This window comes from Pteropus medius, unplaced genomic scaffold (genome assembly GCF_902729225.1).
Source record: "Pteropus medius unplaced genomic scaffold, Ma_sr-lr_union100, whole genome shotgun sequence".
NCBI lineage: Eukaryota > Metazoa > Chordata > Mammalia > Chiroptera > Pteropodidae > Pteropus > Pteropus medius.
The window spans coordinates 753,770-772,582 of NW_024340847.1; the positions used below are offsets into that span (position 1 = coordinate 753,770).

General features: G+C 55.7%; 2 long non-coding RNA genes across 3 annotated transcripts; one reads left to right on the plus strand and one right to left on the minus strand.

The window, feature by feature from the left end:
* Window positions 1–4,736: 4,736 nt before the first annotated feature.
* On the minus strand, window positions 4,737–13,806 carry LOC120582029 (uncharacterized). Its single transcript, XR_005647429.1, has 3 exons — window positions 13,569–13,806; window positions 8,730–8,738; window positions 4,737–4,747 (listed from the first exon to the last, which is right to left on the minus strand). It is a non-coding gene; the product is annotated as an uncharacterized LOC120582029 (long non-coding RNA).
* A 2,519-nt stretch (window positions 13,807–16,325) lies between these two features.
* On the plus strand, window positions 16,326–18,439 carry LOC120582033 (uncharacterized). Of its 2 annotated transcripts, none has more exons than XR_005647437.1 (3): window positions 16,326–17,215; window positions 17,342–17,400; window positions 17,842–18,439. It is a non-coding gene; the product is annotated as an uncharacterized LOC120582033 (long non-coding RNA). The 2 variants fall into 2 exon arrangements; XR_005647440.1 differs by having other exon boundaries at window positions 17,856–18,439.
* Window positions 18,440–18,813: the final 374 nt, after the last annotated feature.

Below are 18,813 nucleotides of genomic sequence, written 5' to 3' on the forward strand. Positions count from 1 at the left end.
TTTTCAAAAGAAATATGTAGATGCTAAACAAAGCCCTGAGACCATAACCCTCCTGAGGCCGTGCTGCTGAGGCCGAACGTCGTCCAGGTTAAACAGTCCACGACCAGGACCCGCTCCACTTCTCAAGATGACATGTGCCGCTGGATTGTGTTTCTTTTTTCTGGCGCTGGGGAGCAACCCACGGTAAAAAAAGATCTGGTCCACAGTGAGTCAGCAAGAACGCACACGGTCTGCGACCCAGCACCGCCCATGGAGCAGCCCCGTGTAGCGGGTCTGCGCAACCGCAGAGGCCCCCACGCAAGGGGTCCCTCGAAATGCCGCACGTGTTACATAAATCCTGCACGCACATTTGGAGAGACGGATGAACTCCCAGGAAAGAAAAGGCTCCAGGGCCAGAAACAAGTGCCAAGAGTGGCTGGTGATCAGAAAGATGAAGCCTGTCCCGGGGTGGTGACGGGTGCAGCAGGGATGGGGACTCTGGCTCCTCGAACGGGGACAAGAGAAACTCTCTCCACTGACTGCAAACGAGAAAAAGAGGCGCCCTGAGCGCAAGGAGCCGGGCCTCAGTCTCGCACAGCGGGGCCGCACCACCCGCAGCAACCTGCAGCGCTCTCCAGAGACGTCGAGTCTCGTCCCAGGGTGCTGGGGCCAACGACGCTGCGCTGGAGGGGTTAATAAGAGTCCCTACGCCCGGGTCCCAAAGATTCCAGCGGCAAACGCCACCCCTGCAGCGGGAGAGCTGACAACCAGAGGCCACGCACGAGCTGAGCGTCAGGAAAAGGAAGAGGCAGAACACCGCCAAGAACCGGAAAGTCGAACAGCCTGAGCGGGAACAGGTGACCAAGTTTTCATAAAACCAACCGGGAGCCACACTGGGATGCGGGTGGGACAATGTGCCCTGTGATCGGGTAGTTGTTAACATGGCCCCGGCCCCTGAAAACAGATTAGACAGAACGAGAGCATCGGTGGCCTGAAGACACGACCCAGGCCAGCACCGGGGACCAAGAGGGAAGGTCGACACCGACGGCCCGGAGGCCGAGGCCAAGGAGGAGACAGCGAGCCTGCTCGTCACCGGAGCGGACGGAGCACAGAACAGGGTCAGCCCGCCCCTTCCTTCCCAGCCTCACAGAGCTCCGGCGAGGAAATGATGGCACGTTAGGTGCGCAACATTGCGTTCTGAGTGCGAAATGATTCCTAGGATCAAGGCAGTTAGCACGGCCCTCACCTCCCACGGCCGACCGTTTCTTCTGAGTGCTGGGAACACGGGATCTACGCACGTAGCGCACCTGATTGACTGCAGTCACCGTGCCGGACGTCAGGTCCCCGGAATGTGCTCGTAACTGAAAGTTCAGTCTGCCCCCCGACAGACGGCGCCCCACCCCAAGCCAGGCCAGCACGCTCCCGCTGTTTCTGCGAGGCCCGCCTTCCTAGGCTCCCCGCCAAGTGAGAGCACGCAGTGGTGGTCTCCCTCTGTCTGACATCTCACTTGACGTGGTGTCGTCCAGGTCATCCATCCACACTGTCACGAATGGCAAGATTCCCTCTTTCTCAAGGCTGAATGATGAAGTATTCCGATCGGGAGGGTCGGTTCACGTTCGGATCCTCTCCCTGTCTGGGAGGCGTGCGGAGCTCCAGGTGCTAACGCGAGGATCCACACCAGCGGGAGACACGAGAGCGCGTGCTCGGGGAGGACGTCCGAGAGACACGCGCCCTGCAGGCTGTCGGTAATGCGTCACTTCCGCTGCACAGACACCTTTGCTACCAATTCGAACCCGTGTTCTCCGAAGTCCAAACAGTTTGGCTAGTCTTTGCAATAATGTGCCGAGTTTGTGCAAATGATGATGACTGGGGAGCAGGGGGGACGGGGGCGGAGCTAGATCCCCGAGACAGTGCAGCCACGGGATGAGGGGCTGGAACTCAGAAGGCCACGCCGGCCAGGCGGCAGGTGCAGGCACAGGAATGAGAGGCAGGGAGCCGCGCCTCACCACAAGCAGCACTCCAGGCCGGCCCTTTCTCCCCTTTCTAAAAGGGGACCGCCCCGGGAGAAAACCCAGACGAACCGCAGCAGACCGTCCACCTGCGGAGGCCAAAGCCTCACCCTTGCTGCCCCTTCTGCAGAGCTGGTGACGCTCAGCCCTCCTCTGAGGGCCTCAGCTCGGCCCGGGCACGCCCACCTGAAGCTCACTCCTGTTTCAGGTCAGCAGGAGAAAGCTCCCGAACGGGCGGCCAACAGACACGTTCAGGGCTCACGCTCCGTGATGCCCAAACGCTGAGCACACTGGACCTTCCAGTCGCGTCCGTGTCCTGGTCTGCCTTCCCTCGGCCAGCCTGCTCCCGTCCACCAGCCCTGTTAGGAGCTGGGGCTCCGAGCCCTCTTTCCATCACACACCCCTGTTCCCGTCCGCTCCCGCTACTGAAGCGCCAGCTACTCAGCAACGACCCCCAGGTTCACGCTCTGATGCTGGGCCCGCGTGGCAAGTGAGACGTGAAAGGCAGGCGGCTGCTCGGCCATCTGACAGACGGCCCAAACAGAGCATGGCCAAGGTTAACCCCTGGCCCTCCCCCACCCCACACCCAGTCTTCCTCTAGGAAACTCTAGCCTGAGTTCCTGAGCTGCTAGACCCGGGGGACACCCACCCTCACACCAACACTGCTAGAGCCCACGTACACGAACGAATCACCAGCAAAACGTCTCAAACGCCCGCCCTCTCTCCTCCTGACACGCTGCACGAGCCTCCGAATCCAATCACCCCCTCCTCCGTCACAGCCAAGGGGGGCTCAAACGCACAGGTGCTATCACAACCGACACAACACCGTGTCCAGCACTGGACAAAAGCCGCTATGGAGGACACGGTCAGCTCCACTGGGGAGGTAAGGAGATGGCCCACAAATTAACTGTGCGGGTTCACGCCGGGGCCGGGGCGGGGAAGGTACAAGATGAGCTCAGGACACGCTGTCAAGTGAGAAAGGAAAGAAGCCAGCAAAACCTACAGGCCGGGTCAGGAGAAGCCAGGGAGGGCCGTGGCGTGCGCCAGCCCGGACGGGACCAAGAACCAACGAGCACTAAACGCTGCCTGGCACAGAAACAGGACAGGAGTGAACAGCGGGAGCGGCGCGGAGCGGCCTGCAGTGGCCAGAGCTGCCGCAGGGCGACCGTCTTCACTCTGCGAAGCGGCGTGGTGGCCTCGCACGCGGTGCTGAGGGAAAGGCAGGCAGGCAAAGGCCTGCGCTGCCCCTGCCAGCCCCGTGCCCCTCGAACGACTGCACCACGGAACGCGAAAACACAGGGCAAAAAGAACGCGTACAGCCACGGCAAAAAGCCACGGGAACCAAACTAAAGGGGCGCCCAGGGACCAGCGTGAGGCCCAGCATCAGAGTGACGGCCTCGCACGCACGAGCAGGAGGGACGAGGGACCAGGGACTGACGACGCCCGACGCGCCTCCTAGAACTGCAGCTCCCAAATGCAGGGGGGCGCCGGCACGGGACCGCGACCAGTCAGCGCCCGCCTCAGGAGGCGCCACGGCCCCTGCCCCCGCCACGGCCCCCCACTCTGGACGGCTGGGAGCGCGGGCCCTCCAGGGAGCCCCCTCTGGTCCTCGTCCAGGAGACGGCTGCGGGCGCAGCCTGCACACACGTGGGGTCACCTTCACCACTTCCCCTTCTAGGAAACCGGCCCCACGCTCCTCCTCCCTCGCCCCCGGTCCCCGCTCTGATCCGGCTGCCAGGCGGCGTCCGTGACTGCCCGGACAAGGGCGTGTCGGGTCAGGCAGCGAGGGGCAGGACGCGTGGCGGGGTGCAGCGGGGGGTGCTCCGCGTTCAGGGCACTCCCTCCAGCAGGGCATTTCGTGCACGGGCTGCGTGCACAACCACAAAGTTCTACGGGAAAGATCAGGTTTTCTTCCATTCCTAGTGAAAATGTAATCTCAAAAACTTTTTAATCCCCATGACAGCACATTTTTAAGTGACCTACTAGTTAGTTCCATCGACAGTTCAGGCTCCCTAGACCGTAACAGGGAAAGAAGCTGGGCAACGACAAATCTCTGACCCCGTACCCGAGCTGCAGGCAGAGTCCCCGTATCACAACCCCGGCAGAGGACATGGCTCGGAGGCACTGGGATCCCGACCGCGGGAGGTGAAGGTTCCTGGAGCCTGACTGCACGCCCCGCCCAGGCACCATGTGACTCCGCGGGGGACGCAGGACTCGGATGCTCGAGGCCACAGCGTGTTCCCCACGTCTCAGCACGAGCCCGTGAGAGAAACAGATTTCAGTGTGACCGCGAGGATGACAACAGCCCACGGTCCAGGAACTGCGTGCCGTCTAGAAGCTGAGATCCCAGCGAGGCACTGTGGACCCTGGACACGTCCCTGGGAAAGTCAGGCCGCGCCGGCGCCACACCATGCGGCCGCGGCCTCAGGCTCCTTTCCCGCTGCCTCCGAGTGATCGGTGAGGAGACAAGTTATAACACGACAAAACTCCCCAAAAGTTAACTGCATCGACTTACTTACGACTAGACCCAAAGCCTCACACAAAATAAAAGGCCATTTATACATTTTTATGAGTAAAGTCCTTATAGAACTCGAAATTTCTAAATATTAACAGCATGTTTATAAAAACCAACTCATTTATACACTAACCGTCCAACTACCCAATTCCAAAACAACCGTAAGTGAACTGCTGCTTCGCCACAAGCGGCGCGGGCAGGCACTGCCACTCCCTGCGCAGACTACCGCCCTGGTCACAGGCGGCTACGGTGATTCGACGCCCCTTTTCTAAAGCATCGAACGTGTCCATTTCCCTTCCGGGAGATGCCGTCTCTGGCAATAAAACCTTTTAAATGGCCTTTACCCCTAAAATTGGCCAACCATCCTTTTTCCCAGTTAAACATCAGGTAAGCCTGTGAGGATGAGTGACAACTAGTCTCTCAGCTGTCACCTGGGACCTGTCACTACCAACAGCCACAGGAGAGTGAGACCTCCACACCGGCGCCTGTGCCTTCACCCCACGCCAATGTCCTATTGCCATTCCTGGGGCAGGCAATGCGGGAGGCCACCCAACTCACTGTCCCTTCTCACGGGCGCCCTGCCTGGAACAGGGGAGCGACGCGGCCCCCAGCTCCTGCCTCCTTCTCTCCAAGGCGCCACGGCTCCTCACTGTCACCCGAAGTCAACACGTCTCCCCTCAGCACACTGAAGGGCACGAGGGGAAGGAAGCGGTTTCTATGACGCAGCAGTGTGCGACAGAGCTGACACGTAAGCCAAGAGCACAGGTGCCACTGGGACCTCGGGCAGGTGGGCACTGCACTCGGCGCACCTGCCACAGGAACCGCCGCCCAGGACAGCACCAGTCCTGCCGCCAACCACGGGGATGGCGCAGGGATGACTCCAAGGCCCTTCTACAACCGTGATTAACACCCTCGGAGCCTTAATGGGAAAGCACAGAACATGCAGAACAGATGGCCATGGGAGCAGAGAGATGGACTCTCTAAACACCAAAAAAAAGGGCTAGCGACAATCGGTAACAGAAACGAGCAGCGTCTCCGATGAGCTTACTAGGAAACCAGACGTGGCTGAAGGAACCTGGTATGACAAGAGGAACTTCGGAAACTGAAAACAGGACGTGAAGAACTGTGGGACGGCTTCGGACACGAACCACACACCCAATGGGCCCATCGGAGCAGACGGGAGGACAGGAGCCACGTCTGCAGCCCCAAGGGAGCCTGAGTCGCCCCAAGTTAACGTCAGACACCAAAGCACACGTCCAGGAAGCTCAGAGAACAGCACGCGGGTGAACACCGAGAACACTAGGCATGTCACACCCAGAGTTCAGAAAATCAAAGACGAACCCTGAAAGAAGCCAGAGAAAAACCCGTCAGCTGCTGGGAGGCAAAGCCGAGAATCGCGCCCACTGAGCACCTGGATCCCACAGTCAACCTCCAATTGTGCACCATTCAAAGTCATCCTTCAAAAATGAACTCTCTCCGCCAAACAGAAATTGAGGGAGTTTGTTGCCAACAGACCTGCCATGCAGGAAACGTTAACTTTTTCAGAGGCTAGAAAAACGGCACAGTTCAGAAACTCAGACCTCGATAAAAAGCACCACAGAAATAAGTGGATGCAAAATAAAAACGTGTCTTCCTCACTCCCAAGCGCTCTAACAGATCGCAGTCCACCCAGACAACAGCAAGGGCGCGCTCCGTCCCGCACGCCGCGTGGGGCCCGTGCTTCCTGTAAGGACGACGCGGCAGGGAGGGAAGTGGCAGTGCCTGTTCTAGAAGGTGCCTGCGGCAGCCGTGAAACTACTGCTACGTGAGTGTCCCCTTGGATATAAACGTCCGCGGCAAATTCTAGAACCGTTTAAAAGGTTAAAAAAAAAAAAACCACCACCACCAGCACAGGCGTAGCTCATTTTGCTGTGCGTCGCGGCTTCACGGCACTGCACAGATGCCGCGTCTTCCACAACTGAAGGCGAGACCCTCCACGAGCGAAAGGACCGTGCCTCACTTCACTGCGGCTCGCGCCTCCTCACGCGGCCTGGAACCCAGCCTGCAGTTGCCGCCACGGTGCGCCTGCGTGACCCGTGCTACGGAAGGAGAGATCGCGACACCTTCGGTTAGAAGCGCAAAACGACGAAGAAAAATGTGGGGGACAGAACAGCAACGAAGAACCAGAGCAACAAACAGCGAACGGTAACGAACGTGGTCAACGCTAACCCAAGCGCGTCAGGGGTCTGAGAGCCCCCTGACCCCCTGACCGTGCACAGCCCATCCTGGGGCTGAGCTTGCCCTTCCTTGCACACTCGCCCCACCTGCAGCACTCCGCTCACCCAGACAGACACCCGGGCGTCTCTAAGACCCTCCCTTCCCTCAACCTCCAGAACCACTCACCTGCCCCCCAGACCTCACCACCACCCATCGCCTCTGCAAAATACCAATAACAGGACAAATTCTTTCATTGCATTACTACGCTTTCATTGCTATGGTACAAAGCAAGGCACACAAGAAATGCCAAATAGCCTCATTTTATATTAAGTTAGGGGAAATAATCACCGGCATTATCCATCGGCGACGCTGCTTTTTTCTTTCCCACACCTCGCCGCCCACCGTCCGGGCTGACAGCTCGTCTTTCATTATCGCCAGACTGCCGCCTTTACACGCGGCCAGATCGCGCAGGCGCCTCGGAGGGTTCGCCTCCTGACCTCGGTGACGCAGCCCCTTGCCAACAGCGAGGCGCCCCGGCGAGGCAGTGGGCACGGAGCTGCCAACGTCCCCTCGCGTTCCAACGGAGGAGCAAGCTGCAGCGCCGTGTGCAGGTCAGTATGCACGTGAGTGTGCGCTGTGCTCGGTAACGCAGACACTGGTGCAGGAAGGGTTTGTGATCACAACTAAACCCTTTACGCGTTTCCCTCTCTGAAATGAGTGTTCTGATGGCCGGTACTTGGGGTCTGTCTACCACCACGATCTCTTAACTGTCAGTAATTCTCTACCATGGCTTCTAAGGACGCCGTCGCTACCTACCTGCTCGGGGGTCCATTCTTTGGTCACTATCTGAAATGTGCTTTTAAAATCACTCCTGCCATGTTACGTTCAGAGAAATGACACTACCTGTCCGAATGCATCTAAACCCCACGGGAAGCACCCCCCGGAGCCATTTCAATCAGCATCTCTCTGTGATTTTCTAAACTTTCGGTAGAGCAGGCAAAGTTGAATTTGGCAAACAAAAAATTCATGTGAAATAAAAACATACGAGGACATGATAACTGTGTGACGTGATACAGGTACCAGCAGAACTACCACAGCAATCACACCGCGACACACACATCAAGTACAGCCAAACACGCACGACCCAGGACCAAGCTCACGTGCGCAAACACATGTGCGCAGACACACGCGTGCTCCAAAAAAGGGAGAGCAGTCGCGAGCCAAAGAACCGTCGGCCGGACAGCAGACGCCACGCCCGCACCCGAAGCCACTGCGGAGCGAGCCGTACCCGGCCTAAGCGCTGGCAGGGCGATTTCAGGAGAAATGCTATTTACAGGTCGCAAGTCTCCCTTTTAAAATGTAGGGTCCCACGTGGCAGAGGACACTGCGAGTGTCTGAGTGACGTCGCCGGATCTGCGCCCTTCCTGTGTCAGCAGTGGTCTGAGCACGAGATGGACACCGCTGTCCTCGCTCTCCTTTGGGAAGCAGAGGCCGAGCGCCCGCCTGTCTCAGTGGTAACGGAGTCACCGGACGCTGGCGCTCCAGGGCACGCCGCCCCCTCCACCAGATTAGCCAAACCCTGAAACGCTACTGCACACCCGGCAAGCGCTAGGTGTGACGTGCGTTTCTCCCTGAGTCCCCCCAGGAATCGCCCACGCTCCTTCAAGTCCCAAGGCCAGCAGTGCCCCAAACGGGCCGGGATCCCCGGCTGCGGCTCGCGCAGGCAGACACGGTTCCTAACTCACAACACAAGCAGCCCGAAGGTAGAGGTGGTCCTTACCTGCCCTCCCGTTAGGAAGTCCCCAACTCCTAAGGGCCCCGCCCTGCCCATCTAAGACCCCCGCTTTCCCCAGCAGACCTCACAAACGTGGAAAACGACCAGAGCCTGAGCACGGGGCACCCGACGTGCGCCCTTGCTGCCACCGCTGAGTGCCACTGCAACAACGCCTGAGACACGAGCCGCCCCCCCGGGCCGCCTCCCGCCCAGGCGAGTTAAACCGTCCGTTATTTGCGTTTACACGTTTCATTACCTGGGAGTCCTGGAAGGCACGATTCTGAGTAAAGTCAGTCTAAGTCGCCCTTGTTAAGTCGCTGAGATCTTCCTTTTATTATCCAAGGAAGAAAAGCGCAGACCCCCCAACAGAAGTGCCCGTCTCAACCCCTTCCCAGAAAGGCCCTCTACAGTAGCCGGAGCGAGCTCGCGTCACCTCCGAAAGCTCACCTCAGGCCTCCTGAGACCTGGCGGCTCCCACGCGGATAATGACGTCCCCCTAATGCAGCCCCCACAGGCGAGTGCGAGCTTCATGGGGCTGCAGGGGCACCAGGCCGGCAGCTAAAGCTCTCACTACACTCCTGCTCGGAAACAAAGGCCTAAACTGAACTAAACACCCCGGGATCCCTGACAGTTTACCTCCCCCCAAACAAGGGAAAGCTGCAGACAGAAAGCACGCCACTCCATGGGCAGGCCACAGAGACAGCCGGCCTGCGGGTCGGTCTCGAGGAGAAGGTGGGACCAGACCACCTCTTAGGGTCCCTTCCACTCACCCATGGGACCTATGCCTGTGTAGAGTTCCTGCCCTGTGAGGGGCCCACAACTGAGCTCAAACAGCCACACACCAGCTGGCACCTTCAAGTTAAAGAAGTTTGATTTTAATGGTTTTCTAAGGGACTCACTAAGCCATGACACAGGCCCGTGCTCTTAACGGGACTTGGAGAATGCGGCACCTGTGCCCAACACGACTGTTACGGGCGTGCCACCCTCCAGGCCTTCAGGGTGCCCCTAAACTCGAGCCTGGCGTGTGGACTTACGCACCCCACACTCTGAGGCCTTCTGCTACTATCCCACATCTTGGCCAGACACTGAAACGAGGTGTTACTGGACATAAGTGACACCTTTCCACCCACGAGGCCATTCTCCAGTCTCCTGTCACCTAGAACCCACAGAACCTCACTCCGTTTGCAGAACACGACCCCTTCGCGCCGACCCCCGGGCCCGCGGCAGGAGGGTCCTTCCCCCAGCCCCGCACTACCACCCACTCGGAGACCATCACTCGCTGGGCACTGTCTCAAGTAACGTCATTCCAGAAGTGGCATGCCCACTCAAGGCAGTCCCTGTCTTTAGCTTAAAGTGACAGCAAATCTAAATACTACTTCTATTAACCTAGAAACCCGGCAATTGTAAGTGAATTTTGTTTAAATGTTTCATTCGCATTGTGGCATGCATGCTGTTTGCTGAATGGACTGGAAGCCGGCAAAAGTTTAATGAGAAAAGATCACTGTGGACAAGTTCCCCACGTGTCCTTTCATTATCTGATGAATTTCCAGAACTAAGACAGAGGCAGGGGAGAAACGAACCCAGACGTGCTCTATCTATCGCTCCTCATCACGTCAGCTACGCACAGGTTTTGTTCTTGGCCAACACCCTGAAGTATCCCTGAAACACACAAGGAATGCGTCCACCTCTGACTCACCTGGACACTGTCACCTATCAGACAGCGCCTGTTAGATTTCCTGTTAAAGTAAACACCCTGGCGAGTGCTCGGACTCTGACTTCTGTGAACTGACACTGTACGTCACGTGACTACACTTCTTTCCCCAACTTTCCTAAGCTCTGGACTCATTAACCGCAGAGCAGAAGGCTTATTAGGATACGGCCACTTCAGGAAGAAGGATCCAACTCCCCCAGTATTTTCTGAGCACTCTGAGTCAGGGACAATGCTACAGGCACCCGAGAACACAAGATGATCCAAGGCCTACCCTGGAGGAATGCACAGGGTTGCCAAGCACACACAAACACAAGCAAACCAGATGCCTTCGGTCGTAAAGGTCAGGTGAGAATTTTAAAGGGCAGAAAATCACATGCTGCCTAAGGAAACCACCCTTCCAGACAACTGAGGCTTGCAACTGAGCATAAAAGACCCCAGAACACAAGAGCCCAAGAGACGGAAGCAGTCTAAGTGTCCCTCGATGGGTGAATGAAGATGTGGTACCCCCATACAACGGACCACTACTCAGCAGTAATAAATAAAATCTTGCCATTTGCCTGACAGACCTAGAGGGTTTTACCCTAAGGGAAATAAGGCAGACAAATACCACGTGATTCACTTACATGTAAAATCGAAAAAGCAAAAGAGAAACGGGCCTATAGATACAGAATGGTGGTTGCCAGAGAGGAGCGGGGGAGGGGGCCAAGAAAAGAAAGAAGGAACCCTAAGATACCCGCAGTCTGTGTGTGGACAGTCCTGCTGCCTCGCAGCCACAAGCAATGGCTGCCGCTGCTTTCCACTTAGCCAAAAATTTCTTACAAACTTTAAAGTAAAAATTAAGAGAAAACCAACCCACGTCTAAATAACATACAGCTTTTAAAATAAAGTATTAAGGATACAGAGAAGACAGAACCTCTTCTGCTTCGATATGTACCGCAAATCTCAGAAATTTAGCTACTTTCGTTTTCAGATATTAATTTTCCTCATATTAAAAATAACTTTTTAAATTTACTTTTCTTAGGTAGGATAGTAAAACAAAAAGGATCAACTATGATTTTTAAGTCTCCCCGGAAATATGAAGTTTGGAAAAACATCTTAAAATCAAAACATAATAAAATCATCCACTTCTTACTGCCTGCCTTACCCAGTGACTCATTTTTACAATTAGGTTTTAAAATTCTTCCCATGCCCCCATCATCATTTCTATTCCTATTTTTATCTTCACCAACTTCATTTTTCTTCTCATTTACCTTTATGTCGAGTTTGAAGTTCTCTCGAATTCTATTCATCCAAGAGAAACTACAGCGTCTGCAGAATCTCCCACCCACCTCACCCCGACTCACTATTAAGTCCGCAGTTACCGCCTTTCGCCACAAGGTGGTGTCCTGGACAAATGTAAACCTAACCAGATTTTTAACACCCATCCTAAACTCTAGAATCATTTCCAAAGAAGTGAAAAGGCAGAAAGAAAGTTTTTAAAAACCGTGTTAAAGTATAAACTTGTTGCAAACACGAGACTGGCTCTACTCACTTGCTCCTTACCAACGGACACCGGAAGTGATGTGCCACCACCAGCCTTGAGCCTTGACCTGCAGGTCAGCTGACCTCTTTTACCTAACAAGCAGGCACACTCCCTGCTCCCCGGTGGGCGGGATCCGGCACCACACGCTAAGGTGCCGTGGTCAGGATCATTCTGCAGTCCCGAGAGCAACGTGCCGAACTTTAAGGTGCCCTCTAAGATTGTGAAAAAGACACAGACCATCCCGTCCCAAAACCGGTGTTTGAATTTGCCCGGAGGAAAACTGTCAGTGGTGTTGATGAGTACATTTGTATTTGTTTGAAACTAAGAGTTACCACAAAGGTGTTCTTGGTTCTACCACTTAAAAACAACAGGCATGCTTAAAGAGGAAAGCTATTGGGGGCCACCTAGTTGTAGGTATCAGACTTTAACTCTCTATGCAGAACGTAGTCTTCGGAGTATTACTCAAATCCTACTCCCCACCCAACTCTCCAGAGAAGTGTGTCCCATGCCAGAAATGCCTCCCACTTTCAAATCCAAAAGAAAACAACTGTAAAATACCGACATTTTAGAGAGAATGCTGAACTCATCTCAAATTCTTTAAATGCTCAATTCCTAACTTTCTCATCTACAGCACCATACAAAGCCTAGTTAGGCACATTTTAAAAACCAACTTCTCAACCCCATTTGTTCTCCTCCTACTTCCTGTCGAGTCATCCACACCTACAAATCACACCACGCCAATTTAGTCCCCAAATTCATATTCTGAATAATCCAAAAAGTCCCACAGCTCATCAGTGCGCACCGAGAGCCTCCGCTTTCGATCACAGACCACACAAACAAGTCCTAACCCCGCTGGGGCGCTGCAGTGACTTCCCAGAAAACCAGGGTGCGGGGGACCTGGGGGAAGAACGGAGTCCATGGTTCCCTTCAGACGCCATTGAAACTTCCCCGAGCTTCCCGACTATTAGAAAACATATGACTAAACCTGCAAAACAAACAGCCAACGACGAAGTTCAAATGGTAAGGGTTTACTTTTCCCTCTTTTGGTCAGTTAGGTCTAACTTTTCGACCCAATCCATTACTGGCCTTAAAAGGTTCTTGCCATAAAGTCTCACTACGAATCCCCAATGGAAAGAAAAACGTTGAAAACTGCAAGGAGCGCCGCTGGCCGCTCCTCAGAAGATGGGCCCGCGGTCGCCCCGCTGGCGCCGCTGCGATCCTTCCTCTCGGCGGTTTACGGGGGACAGCTCGCGGTGAAGCTCCCGGATCGGACCCGCACCCCACGCCACCCGCGAAAATCTTTTCCGAGGCGACCCAGTTTGTAAGCGGCACTTCCTGCCCTCTCTCCACGCTCGGGCCGAGCGACGGGAGCCGCAGGCAGACGAGCCGCCGAAGCGAGCCGGCTTTTTAGGTTACGCTCAAAGTCGAGCCTCCTGCGCACCAACGAACTTCTAAAAGGGCGGCGGAGACTTCTGGAAGCGTCCCCTCGCCCGCCTCCCGGGGTCTGCAGGTGGCGGCGCCGCGACGCACACCCACCTCGCTCCGGTGTCAGGTGGTCTACGCGGCCTCGGAGGCAGACAAGCCGGCCCCGCAGGCCGCAGGGCCCCGGCCGCCGGGAGCGGGGGACGCGGAGCACCTCGGCCCGCGCCGCCGGGACAGGGGCAGGGGCTGGAGCCCGGCGGACGGACGGCCCCCCGCCCCGGCACGGGCCGCACCCCAACCGCCTGGCGCGGGCCGCTGGGGAGGGGGCGGCCGGGAGACGGGCCCCTGCCCCCCGCGCCCGCCCCGCAGCCGGCCCGCGCCAGGCGCCGGGCCCGGCCCCCGACCCGGTCCCCACACGCTGCCGCCGGAGCGACGCTCACCGAGGACGCGGGACCGGCGACGGGAAGGCGCGGCGGGGCGGTGGCCCGGTCTCCTCGGCTCCTGCGCGGCGGCGCTGGTGACGGCGGCGGCAGCTCCTCGCGCTTTCCTTTCTCCTTTCTCCAACAACAAACAGGAAGTGCGTCACGCGGCGGCGGCGCGGCGCGTCCACTTCCGCCCGGCCTGACGCCGCGCATGCGCCCCGGCCGCCCCCACTTTCCCGAAGGTTCGGGCGGCCGGCGGCGCCCGCGGCGCGCTGGTTCCGGCCGCGGCCCCGCCCCCGGGGGCCCGGAGGCGTTTCCGGGGAGCGCGGGGGGCGGGCGCGCCGCGTGCGGCCTGCGCCGGGCGGTGGGTTAGCGCCACGTGCGCGTCCGCTCGTGTCGCCGCGGGTGGCGAGCGCGAGGAGGCGTGGTCGGCGTAGCGAGTGACCCCGACCCGGCGGAGGCGGGGTCGCGCTGGGGGCGGGGTCCCGGTCCGGGGAGGGCGGTGTGGTGGTCTCGGGGTGTCCGCCGCGTCGCGCGTGACGCCCAGCACGCTCGTTGCCGCCTTGTCACGTCCCCGAGCAGACGAGCTGTGTGGCCGGCCTGCCGCACTGCCGAATGCCGCCAGGTGCGGGGTCCCGGTGCCCCGACTCTGCACCACCTCCAGCTCCCAGCGCTTGCTGAATTCTAGGCCCCTGGGACGTGTGGGGAAAAGACAATTAACACTTCCATGAGTAAGGCTGACGGGGACCTTCATTTTAGGCGTCCGGGACGCACAAGTAGCCGTGGTTCTAGTTTTTCCTGCTTCAGAACAAAAGATTGCTCACCGCGCTGCACACCTGAAACTGACAAACTTTAAAAAGATTGCTTTATGCTGCGTATATTCATTTCCTGCGTTTCTTCAAGGCCGATGACTCCCTAGCAAAAGAAAACATTTCCTCATTTGAATTGTCTCTTTTTTTAGGAGGGCGAATGGAAAGATTCACAATGTTTGGTTCAAGCTCAGACATCTCATGTTAAAACCTAAGATAATCTCTGCAGAGACTGGAATTTCATTCAGATGTATGCACGATTTGGCATAGACACTGTCACATGTAACCCCATCCGCCGGCTGGTTGATTTCCCTTCTAGTGCTGACGGTACTATCATGTGACATTTTGCATTTAAATAAGTCGCCCTACAGCAAGAGTGAGCTAATCTTGAAATGCAGACAGCACAGAGACATGAATTTTAAGTAGTAAGTGGTAGGCTGGCCACAAATAACTTCTTCCTCCCTCCAAAAAAAAAAATGTATATATAATTATTAAAACATCTGTCAGTGCAGTGAACTGTATCACGAGAAAAACCAACTAGTACAAAACAAGGCGCCAGCCTGATGGAAGGCACTTGGTGGTCTGGCAGACAGACATAAACACCCTGGAAAAGAAGTAGCATGGAAACAAGTAACTGTGAAACATCAGAGAAGACTTTTCAAAACAAGATTACGGATTTATTCCAAAATTAATGTCAGCCCAGATAGTGGTGCTACTGGCGCTCTGGTTCAGAGGTCGATCGCTCTGGACTGGAACCTTGGAGTGAAAGGCACGTGGAGAGGACGGAGGAGGCAAAGGGCGAGAGCACAGGGCTGGCCTGCAGAGGGGAAGCGTGTCAGTTTGACCGGAGCAAAAATTTTGAACCGTGATAGAAAGAGACAGCGGTGGAAATGTGTTTGGGCCTGTGTGGAGGCCAAGGACTTCACATATCATCTCGTGGGCAAGGGAAGCCAAGCAGTGACACACCCGTGGTCCGCAGGACGGAAGGGAGAGTAGGGAGAACGTCTGTTTCATCGTCCGTAAAATGGGGATCACGGGCTCGATGTCGTAGCTCTGTGCCTGGCACATAGTAATACTCAGTGAAGAACAGCTCTTCTGTGTCATGGCCTCTTTGAGACACTGACGAAAGGTACGGGCTCCTCCCCAGCCAAATGCACAGGTGGTCTGAGGGAATCTGCAGACGCAGGCACACACGTCGCCAAGCCCCTCCACGAGGCCAGGAACCTCGGGGGAAGATCCTGAATGACAGTTCGGAAATTTTTTTCAAACTGTGAGATTGGCCTTTGATCCAAGGATACCATTTAGAGGACTTTGTCCTAAGACAATAAATGCAACGTTAAAGAAAACCACAGGCCCAAAATAGTGTCAGTTATGCCAAATCCCACGATACCAAACCTAGATTTAATACCTGAGCTAATTGCCATTTCCAGCTCTCCCAGAAACATAATCAACCAGTCCAGTCAGGAATATTCTGGTCAACGGAAGAGGAGGGAGTCTGTCATACAAGCCCTCTCCATCGGCAATTTGCATGACAAAAACTCTTGCTGTTCCCTTGTTCCCTTCCCCCCACAAAACATGCTGTCCTGGGCTAAAAATGATCCTTCCTTTTGCTGATGGCTTCCTCACCCCACTCTTCCTCCTATAAACGCCCCACATTTTGCACAACTGAGTGCCTTTCTAGTTGTTAGTTGGGACGCTGCTTGATTCATGAATGGCTCAATAAAGCCAATTACATCTGTTGTAGCTCCAGCCCCGATAGACACACGGACCACCAGAAACCAGTGAGTTACAGGAAGCACACTATTCAGCCAGCTGGGTCTGCCAGGGGTACACAGACCCCAAATTAAGCAGCCCCGAAATGTAGAGGTACAGGATTTTTAAGCCCTAAATCCTATTCCTCATTCTGTCTTAAACACAAAGGTCTATTTTTCTCCTATTCACTACCTGTCAACCCACAGGTCGGGTGTGCAAGCGGGGGTACAGAAGCGGAAAGCTTATTGTTAGAATGTGATGTTCCCATGGGCGATAGCCAAGCAGTGATTTTCCAGCCAGCACACATCCAAATTTACTCCACTAACGATTGTTTTTTAACAGCAGGAACAAAGAAAAAGGTATTTATAAGGTTATCGATAACAACTTTGCAGATAGATGATCAGTTCTTCCTTTCCAGGAAATACCATGTAAGTCATATAAGCCATACATATGACGATGTAGGTACCTTTATTGACATCAAATATATCCAAGGGTACAACGTGAACCTATTTTTGTAAAACGTTCATTCGTGTGTGCATGGGTGTGTGTATGTAAGTATACATATATGTGCATGATATAATTTTCTCTAATCTTCTGAATTCTTGGCTGAGACTTCCTATACTAAAAGACAGAGAAAAGAGAAAAACAAATAGTTTATTAGCATGGTACACATGGGATATGCCCAGAAAACTCAGTAAACCCCAAGAGGCAGTCCAAGTCTCCCTAGTAAGTATCATCTTCAAGACAAGATGAGAGAGACATGGGGCGGGCAGGGGGAAGCCTGCTATCAGGAGAAGCAAGGAAAAGCCAATGGCTAGGTTTTGCCGATTTCAGCCCACAGCCTCCTCCATTGATAAAAGTTTCTTGTGATTCAGAATCACCCTCCTCTTCCGGACCCAGGTAAGAGACACTTAGAAATGAGGATTCCCCTTATAAATGCAAATGCCACTCACAAAGGGATCAGCTCAGAGCCTCTCCTGCATCTGCAGTTTCTCAAACCTAACCGGCTCCAAATAACCTTTTGCCGAAGAGGCGCCTTCTGCTACTTCAAGAAACACACAGCAAACTGGGAGTTCAGTGAATTGTGAAAGTCGCTTATATCTGGTGAGCTTTTGCAATGTTCTTACTTTCTTTTTCTGATTGTATGTGCCGTTTGAACTTTGTATTACATATAAAACATATTCATGCTATTTACCATTACTTTTCAAAACCAAAATCATTTTTATAAAGTTGAAACCGTGGATGACGCGCAGTCCATACAGAGCTTTGCAGCAGCGTGAGGCGAGGAGGTAAGAGGTCGATATAAAGTGGCGAGATGAGCGCGAGGGATATATTTTCATTTATCCATCTGCTGAACATGTATTGACGCCTACAGCATAGTAGCACCACGCTGGGCTATAAGCGCAGGTCTTCCCTCAGAAAGCGGAGAGCCCAGCGAGGGAGACAGCCCCTAAACCAGCGGTTCCGGTGCCGTGTGACCAGTGCTGTGGGGGTGGCAGGCCCAGGCTGAAAGAGGGGCACCCGAGCCCAAAATAGCGGACCGAGGGGCCGACCGTTAGTGAGTTTTAATGAGTTACTAGTTGAAGCATGCATGGAACGGAGAGAATTCCAGGCAGAGGATGCCTTTCCAAGGACGGCCAAGTGGGGGGCGGGGGGTGGGGGACCGATAAAGGGTGCTATTTTTAAAACGTAACCTTTCCCACGTTCTCACGTTCTCGGAATGGCAACAGGATTCTTATTTCAGAAGGAAAAATCTTTTCTTGATGATGCAAAGATAGGGCTGTCAACAAGGCCTAGAGGAAGGAGGCGGAGACTGACGCGTGACAAGATGGGACTCCTTCGTGGGGGAGGCTCTGCAAAAGTTATTCCGTCTTAACTGAAGAAGGTGGGTGGGAACCAAGGTGGGGGGAGAGGCCTGAGTGGGGCGAGGACCCATTGGGGCCAGGGCATTGCTTGGGGCCAGGGGGCTGCGGAAGCAGGGACAGCCGCCGTCTGCCTGCCAAGTGACTCCCCGAGGGACGCCTCGCGTCTTCAGGCAGGGTCACAGGCCATTTCGCCCAGCTCGGCCTTTGCTGGAGCGAGCAGGGCGGGGACGGCCGAAGGGCGGCCTCCCGGGACCCCGAGAAGGGCGCACTGATGCGGGGGGTGGGGGGGAGGGTCTGCACTTCCTGCCGTCACTTTGGTAGGAGACCCAAGTCACTTCGTTGGACAAGTAAAGGAAACGACGACTGCAGAAGCCTCGGAGACGCTTCGGGCCTGTAAAGCGGAGTCCGGAGCTCCGGGCTTAGGGCGGTGGGGCGGAAGGCAGGGGCCAGTAAAGCTCATCCCACAACGTTCAGGTCACTCCTCGGACGCGGGGTAAGCGGGACGAAGAGTCAGCGCGGCGGCGGGAAGACGAGCGACGGCGTGGAGACGGCTGAGCGGAAACCTCACTCACGTCCGGGTCCGGCGGGCCTGCAGGGGGCGCCCTCCCGCCGGCCACGCGCCGCCATCCTCGCGGAGACGCCTCTCTATGTCCAGCCGGAAGCTGTTTTCTACTCCACTGCTCCTGCAGGCGTGGGGCGGGCTTTCCCCTCGCCCGGCAACCACTCGACCAATGAAAGCCGGCGACGGCTCAGCCAATGAGGAGCCACGACGCTGCCGCGCCCCCTTCCCTCCATAAAAGCGCCTCCCTGGCGGCGGTTCCCAGCCCCGCGTGCGGC